Source organism: Carassius auratus, unplaced genomic scaffold (genome assembly GCF_003368295.1).
Source record: "Carassius auratus strain Wakin unplaced genomic scaffold, ASM336829v1 scaf_tig00216274, whole genome shotgun sequence".
Taxonomy (NCBI): domain Eukaryota; kingdom Metazoa; phylum Chordata; class Actinopteri; order Cypriniformes; family Cyprinidae; genus Carassius; species Carassius auratus.
Genome location: NW_020528486.1, coordinates 19,782 through 28,587, shown reverse-complemented (window position 1 = coordinate 28,587; position 8,806 = coordinate 19,782).

Sequence of the window (8,806 nt, the reverse complement as noted above, 5' to 3'; positions counted from 1 at the left end):
AGCCTATTAGATTAACAGAAAGCTTAGGTGGAGGCAGAAAGATTCCCCTGACCGTTTCACTATCGCTAAGTTTAGCTTTAAAGGGGAATTATTTACCTTCATATCTAAAGTCACTCACTGTCCGGGACTGCAATTGTTATTAGAAAAGGTTAACTTTAACGAACGAAACCAGATTGGCCGACCCATACACGGTCACTCAAAGTATAGACGATCTGACAGGATTCCCTCCAGTTGAGTGACTCACATTTAACTTGTTTAATAAAGACAAACTTACTGTGTATTTCTACTGTAGTCATGAAGATGTACAGTATATACATTTCAAATTCAGCAGGCAAATATTTTTACAGCTACATTATTATTCCAGACACAATTAATCACAACACAACAATGTATATACAATTACAAATGATTAAACATATAAATCGTCGGTTTGTTGTTTTACACACATGCAAACAGACATATTATTTTATACACGACATAGTCATGAGATGCATAAGAAATGTTTAGATGCACCCATAACTACAAAAGACAATACTTTTCTGATAAGAAGTATGTGCTGCAAACGTGAACATTTTTGACAATCGATTTCAGTCCGCTTACTTTTATCACGTTTAACCACAGCTGTCATAGATTTTTTTTTGTCTGGCTGCAGGTATGCGATAAAATTTCTAATTTGAGGCTGTATTACATCGATTCTGGCACTCAACATCACAATAAGACGATATTTAAGCTCCTTATGTAGCTGAATCTGCGCTGGTTTTAATTGATCGCCTCCATCTAAAACTGAAATTATTTTCATTTTAATCTGACATTAATGTAATGTTAATGCTTGTAAGTGTAACCTTATTGTTACATGTTAAATCATAAAATACATTTGTGTTTGTGAAACACAAATTTTACCCAACTTTTTTACCCACAGGGTAAACTCCCTAAACAAATAGATCTTTCTGTCCACATCATCCACTGTGCAGTATCTCATCTATTATTTGTCTTTATTGTTTGTGTTTGTCTGTTTTCTATGGGGGATGAAAGCACCATGTCTTGTTAAACATGTGAGGTATGCATGTCATTTCTGTCGTGGGTGTACAGAAGTTTGGGTTCACTGGCTGACAGGCCTCCACGTGTCTCCTGTATGACTGAATGTTTAGTTTGGTTCATACACATCCTCGAAACATCTACTTCAGTGTTTCCCGTCTCAAATATAATCCAGGTGCTGTGCCAGACCAGGAGAGCACAACAACCCTGCACTTACTCAACAACATTACATTACCACCTCCTCACAGACACACACACACACACACACACAGCTGCAGATGGGGCAGGGGGTGGAGACTCGAAGATAAAACATTTAGTGTTTATTATGAGAAGAGAGATGGAGAGCAGGAGAGAGGGAAAAGACGAAAGGGCAAGATAAAAGATGTGAGGACTGACAGCAGAAGAGAAAACACTCAGTTTGCAGTATTAGAACATATAGTGAACGAGCAAAGGTGAAAAAGACATAAATATACAGTAGTGACCCAAAGTCTGGAATCACTGAAAGTGCTTTTAACTTGTATTTTTCTCATTTTAAACACATTTATTTTTAGATTTTACTATAGATTCCTTACACACACACATAATATATATATATATATATATATATATATATATATATATATATATATATATATATATATATATATATATATATATATATATTTCTTTTTACAAATTCATGCCAATTTGATTACAAGTTTTACTGAAATGTAAACATTTATTTGAAAACTATAAAGCATTATTCAAAGTTTATTAGTAAAACATTTACACTGTGATCAAAAGTTTGGCTGAAGTTTTTTTTTTTAATTATTATTATTAATACTAATTTTCATCAAGGAAGCATTAAATTAATCAAAAGAGGCAGTAAGATTATAATGTTAAAAAAGATTTATATTTCAAATAAATGCTGTGCTTTTAAAATTTTGATTCATCAAAGAATCCTGAAAATGCATTTCTTTGTTTTTCTTTTTTTTTTCATGATTTTCACAGAAATATACAGCCATTTTCACTAAACTGGATGCAGTGTTTTCAACACTGATAATAAGAAAGGTTTCTTGAGCACCCAATCAGCATATTAGATTGATTTTCGAAGGATCATGTGACACAGAAGGCTGCTGAAAATTCAGCTTTTCAATCAAGAGGAATAAACTACATTTTAAAATATATTCAACTACAAAACTGTCATCTTAATTTATAGCAATATTTCACAATATTGCTGTTTTGATCAAATAAATGCACCATTGGGGAGTGTAAGGGAAAATGTGACTTTTTATTATTAAAATTGGTTGATTTCACAACAGCATCAAGCTATGTGCAGTTTGTATACAGCCTGATCATTCAATGCAGCATGATTTGAGAATGTAGAGTTCACATGGTCATGGTCAGTTTGTTTACAATTTTTCAAAACTAAAACTCAATCAAAATCAATTCAAACTCAAAATGTAAAACGTTTCATATTGTGTTTATTTTTCAGGTCTAAATTAGATTTTTATTCCCAGATGTTCAATGTGGTCTTAGACTTTGGACCCCACTGTGTATGTATGTGTGTATGTGTGTGTGTGTGTGTGTGAGAGAGAGAGAGAGAGAGACCAATCTGAGAAAAGAAAAGAGCAAAAAGAAAGAAAGAAAGAAGCAAACAATCTGTGAAGTGTCTGTCGAGAGACAGATGGTGTAAAACAATGTCTTATTTCTGACCTCTGACTCCTAAGCCTCTGCTGTACCCTATACTGACGTGAATCCCTTATTATAACACTCCTATACTCAATTGAGCTTTTGACCTCAGCAGGTCTGTGATCTTTCAACGTGCACATGCATCTTTACACATGCTCGAACAATAATAAAAACTATCATTCATCTCACTCCATAACCAAATAGCACAGTGATGACGCACAGGTTAATCTTGATCAACAGGCCACTGAGCAAGTGCTTACAGAGGAAATGACGCTCTAAAGTTGATAGACCTTCTAACAACTACCAGATTTGCCACAGCAGACCCAGACTTCAATTAAACAGTCCCTTTTATATTAAATCATGTTACCCATTTTGTTGTCCTGCTTTCTGATGCGTCTTGCATCCATGATCCAGTCTACGTACTGCTTTGGTTAAACATTAAAGAACAAGCTGGTTGACATACTTTGACCATTAGATTTTATTGGTTAACAACATGTAGACCAGTAGCAAACCAGCATAAACCTAAATTCATTCTGGTCTAAGATAGTTTTCTCAGTGGAGATGTTACTGTGTTTTTCCCCTCGTTCGCTTGCCTTCTTTGTGCACATTAAAACAAATGTAGAGTGTGTCGCCCCTCTGTGGCCAAATATAACAATTACTAGCTGGCAGACAGTTTGCCTACAACAAACTGGCACAGCTTCTTTGTGATTTTTAAACGTCTTTGATAAAGAGAGACCAGCTAGTCAAATTTATCCTGATTGGCATAACACAGCAAGTATAAATACAACATTTTCCATTAAGGTCTGAGGATAAACATACTAGATTTACCAACTAGTTTTGCCAGAAAGGATTTTGGATGTAGGGTTACAGGGGCATGACTGTTTCCCCTCTAACTTGCATCGGTGCTCAGATTGCTTACATCACTGTTTTGGCTGTAGCCTGCACAGTAGGGGAGTATGGGATGGTGAGAACCTGGCTACATCATGCCTGCTTAAATCCATCTCTCTTTCTCTCGCTCATTCTTCAACACAAACAGTTAGAGTAAAGCACACCACACTCGTTACCTCGAGCCCTGTTGCCTGAGAGGGGATATAAACAGACAAAATAGGGACTGTTTGGACTGAAATAAGATGAGCGAGAATCAGTTTCGGTGCTGCTACGTCAAGTTCCAAGTTCCCCAGCGCTGCTCCGCTTGGATCATCTATTAAACCCACTAAAGCTGGAAAAATAGAGAGATGTTGATGTTGGAGAGCGAGGAAGAGAGCAGAGTGTGCAGGTGTAGCATTATGTCAGAAATACAGAAAAATGAGGGAAGCAGAAGCATGTGATTGAGATGAGATTCTTTTTCCCACAATTACTCATTCACACATTCTCAAAGTCAAACACACACACACACACATACACACTGCTTTTTCCACATCTGAGACACACACACCAGAATCCCTCCATTTTTTACTGTCAAATACGATCCTTCCACTGTTGCAAGTTTCAAGAAATGTAACTACCCTCCAAACATTTGGAAACACACAAGGATTTATAGTGAGGTTTTGGACAATATCAGCATTAATCTTCAGAATTTATTGATGTAAAAGCATTAAATCTAAAGTGCAATTCCTATTTGAAAAAACAATGATTTTCATTCCGATTGCATAATAATGGCAATGTTTACAAGTCATACACCGCAGCTTTGGTGCCTTATTGTAGACCGTTATAGATTGATTGTCAAAGTTAATAAAAAACAGACCATTTAAAACATTTATTAAGATTACATTAAGATATACATCTCGTTATTGAAAATTCTGGCTCTAGACCCTGCTTGGTCACTTCTGCAACTGCTTTTCCCTGATGAAAAAAGTGTTTATAACAGTTGTGCTACTGTAGTTAATAAGTGCAATGGAGATGCATCTAAAATACCCATGGTGCCACTGCCTCATTAGTCTTATTTGGATAGTGTCCCACCTGATGCGGTCTAGAACTATCTCTAGAATCACTATAGTGTGGAGCACAGTGTCTTGACCTTTTCCTGTAAATATGAGCTCAGTCATGAAATGAGTTAGAGCAGGAACACAATCTTACTGCAAAGGTTCACTTATAAAACAGACCACTAGAAGAACATTCCTCCACTTCTTTACTCCAGACCTCCCTGCTTTCAGAAAAAGCAGTGCAGTTCTGCATGGTCACCTGTATATATTCCATCTGCAGATATGATCATCTTCCAATGATGTAAACACACCTGTAGGTAGTTGCTATGCTTCTGACTCCCAAGGAAGCTGATGAGCTCCTGGCAGCATCTTCTCAGTACAGAAGCCAAGGGACAATCAGCAGAACAGACCATGAAACACAGAGCGGAGATTCCTGAGGCCCCCCACACATTCACTGACACGTGTCACAGGTTCATGAACTCATTTACTGGCTGCTATTGGATAAGGATTTTTTAAGGAGAGACAGAGTTAACATTCATTCCGGAGACTAATTAAATATGTAATGCAAGAACTTAACACATTTATCAATTATTACTCTTTCGAAACACTATTTTGTATGCTGCTGAAAGGTCTAGTATTCATTTTTATGTGCAATTTTCTGTGAATTTTTTAAACCAGTAAATGTGATAAGTGCTATACAAATAAATAAATGTAAGCTTGTTCACATTGAAAATGTTTACAGTGGAAATAAAAAGACACTGTCAACTACAACCCCAGTTAGAGAAGTTGGGACGCTTTGTAAAAATTCAATAAAATCAAGAATCTATCATTTGTGTATTATCTTTAACTTTTATCTAATTGACAAATTTACAAAGAAAAGATTTTCAAAGTTTTCACTGACCAGTGTAAATGTATTTTGTAAATATGAGCAAATTTTGCTTTTGTTGGCTGTAACACATTCCAAAAAAGTTGGGACAGAGGCAAAATAAAAATGGAAAGGTTATAGACTATCCACTTTAAATAGTTTTGAAACAGTTCACAGTAAGCAGGTGAATTCAAGATATCAAGCTTGGGTATAAAAGGAGAATCTCATTCTTTGCAAGCAAAGCTGGCTCATCACTTTGTGACAAATTTTATGAGATTTCATTTCAAAAGATCCAGAGAAATCACAGTACAGTACATGTAGGGCAATGCAGAAAACCTAAGTTGAATGTGCTTGACCTTTGAGCCCTGAGATGGCATTGCATAAGAAACCGTCATGCTGCATTGTTAAATACAGCCACATGGGCTCAGGAATACTTCAGAAAACTGTTGGCACTTAACACAGTCTGCTGCTGCATCAAGAAATGCAACTTGAAACTGTGTTACTCTAGGAGAAATCTATACATCAATTCTATGCAGTGATGCTGCCGGTTCTCTGGGCCAGCTATCTCAGATATCTCAGACTATCTCAGATAGTCAGAAAGGCAACTTTAACTTGTTTATGGGAAAAAAGGATTTCGAGTTCTCAGTCCCAAAGACCAAAGGGACCATCCAGACTTTTATCAGTGACAGATGCAAAAGCAAACATCTGTCATAGTATATGAGTGAATCAGAGCAAACGGCATAGGTGACTTGCATATGTGTGAAAGTTTCATTGACATGGAGGCATATAATGGAGTTGTACAGAGAAATTTACTGCAGTTAAGATGATGTCTTTCATGGAAAGTCCAAGGTTATTAGATCAAAACAATGCCAGTTCTCATTCTGCATGTGCTAGAACAGCATGGTTTCGTAGACTCAGAGTGAATGTGCTAGAGTCCAGGGGTGTCAAACTCAGTTCCTGGAGGGCCGGAGCCCTGCAGAGTTTTATTCCAACCCTGCTTCAACACACATATCACATAGTTTTCAAATAAGCATGAAGGACTTGATTAGATGGATCAGGTGTGTTTAATTAGGGTTCTCTTCAGGGCTCCCGCCATCCAGGAATTGAGTTTGACACCCCTGTGCTAGACTGACCTGCCTGCAGTCCTTATCTGACTCCTACTGAAAATTGTAATTGTAAGTTTTAAGTCTGCCCAGGATGAATAGAAAAGACAACGCCAACGGATGGTAGTTTCACGAGTCTTTATATAATTCCTCTCCGTTAAATGCACTCTTCACATACATGTCATAGAGCGAATATTAACAGGGGAAAAACACTCTGAAAACACGCTACAAATAAGAGTAGAATGTAAACACAGTAAATCAAAGGAGCAGTCGGTAGAGCGGTCATCTCTCTCCTCTCGAGAGCAAAACTCTTCTCTCACTGCGCACACGTTCACTGGAACAGCGCGCACACAATAACGTGTCATCTTAAAGGCATACAACATTCATGTCATGAACACTATAACATTTGGTGGCCGTTACAAAATGTATGAACAGTCATGAAAAGGAGAATCAGACAACGACAAACACAGACTGCTGAGCATCTGAAGCCTTGTTTCAAGAGAGACTGGGCAAACATTTTGCTTGTAAAAATCTTTAACAAATCAAATCCTTAATTCCCAAACAATTAAACATTGTAATTAAAAGGAAAGTTGATGTGATGTGTCATTTTTTGAGGGTGTGTCAGCCATCAAAATCAAAATTTGTTCATATTTACAAAATACATTTGCGTTGGTCAGTGAAAATTTTGGAAATCTTTTCTTTATACTTTTGTCAATTAAATAAAAGCTAAAGAGAATGAACAAATCACAGATTTGAAAATGTCCCAACTTTAAAATATAATATAATATGTAAGCAATAAGGTACGAGAGGCCATGTTGTATCGTGAATAAATCACGGCTGAAGGGCGTTGCAAGTCAGAAGTAGAACTTTTATAATATACTTAATTTTCATTACATAATATTTAAAGAATTTGCCTTTAATACAATGTTATAATTATTATTATACAATTAATTAAATAATATTTAAAGAATTTGCCTTTAATACAATTATATTATAATTACTATTATTATATATTTTAAGAAACATCTCGTCTTATAATATCACTATATATATATCTCACTGGAAAGAGAGTCAAAACCCCAGTCAGTATTTATTATTTTTAGGTGCACATATTCCAAAATTCCAGATGTAACAACATAATTTCACAATGTTAAGAACTAGCTTTTACTCCAAAACCAGCTCACTAGATTCAGGCCTTCTAAAGGTTGATTTTGTACAGCTGCGTTTCACCGGTTCTATAAAGCATTCAACACCAGGCCTACAGTCTCCAGTGGACATTAAAGACAACAGAGGACGGAGTGCTAACAGGGTCACTGTTGATCCTCATCAGTACTGGGCTCATATCTGTCAAGCGTCCCCTCTGGATCTAGATTCAGCTCCCAGTTGTCTATATGATTATGTTTGTCAGAACACAAACTGAAAAACACTGGTGCCAGACCAGCACTCTTCAACCCTGAGAAGTTAAATGGGAGCACAAGAAGCGAGAAGAGGGTTAGCAAACCACCAAACACCATCATTAATCACAGCTCAGCTCCGGCCAGAGTCACTGACAGTCCATGACCACTTCAGTCAGCCAGCCCATTTGTTAACTCGGCTAAAGCTGGTTTTTATTAGCTAAATGACAAACCGACTTCTAACTGTTTTACGTATTTGGGTTCTTGGTCCTATGGGGGAACACTGGGCAGATCGTGGGAATCATGCAGATTTCAGGCTGGTTCTTTAAATGCTATGAATGCTCAGTTCAGTTGATCAAACCAATCATAATTTAATTCTACTGCAACGAAGGGTGAACACTCTACAAAGGTTTTCCACAAATTCTGATGAAGACCAGCTACATGCTCTAAATATGATCTCAAAGGCAGCCGCTTGTGACTTGGATGGGACTTTAAAATCTTACACACTGTAAAAGAGTAAAGACGTTAGTGATTTTGGCTGATATATCAACTTCTATTGGCAGATGTTTACAATAAGCTGTCAACTACACTTATTCTGAGACGGTCAGAGTTTAGATTTAATATGACCTTTGACCCTTTCTTGAAATTACTCAGAACTTGGACCTGCTTTCCAACTGTTTACTTCAGACTAGTGATTTTTAATACAGTTGATGCCAGAGATGACCAAAATGATGACTTTTCCTAAAATATAAAGATGATGTTTCCTGTATAAATACAATTTTATGCTGTGCGAGAGAAAAAAAAAAAGTTATATTA